Below are 216 nucleotides of genomic sequence, written 5' to 3'. Positions count from 1 at the left end.
TAGTTTTTCCTTTTCTTTTTTCCATACACATGAAGATATGATTATTTCATTATGTGTACAGTTTAATTCTGTTTTTGATTCAATGTTTTTACAAAAAGATTATGAAATATTTGTTTAAACAATATTACCAGGAATATGTTATTATTTACAAGATAAGACCAGAGTCACTGAGCTCATATTTCACATTTGGCCTGATGTTTTTTTTTTTTCTCTCTT

General features: G+C 25.5%; 1 protein-coding gene across 1 annotated transcript in view; it reads left to right on the top strand.

Annotated features, from left to right (window-relative positions):
- The window catches only part of LOC119588089 (alpha-catulin-like), a gene marked incomplete at both ends in the record, with an annotated part of 86154 nt that overhangs the window by 85215 nt on the left and 723 nt on the right, over positions 1-216 (top strand).

The sequence above is a fragment of the Penaeus monodon genome, chromosome 23 (assembly GCF_015228065.2).
Source record: "Penaeus monodon isolate SGIC_2016 chromosome 23, NSTDA_Pmon_1, whole genome shotgun sequence".
Taxonomy (NCBI): Eukaryota; Metazoa; Arthropoda; class Malacostraca; order Decapoda; family Penaeidae; genus Penaeus; species Penaeus monodon.
This window is presented reverse-complemented; position numbering and strand designations above follow the sequence as displayed.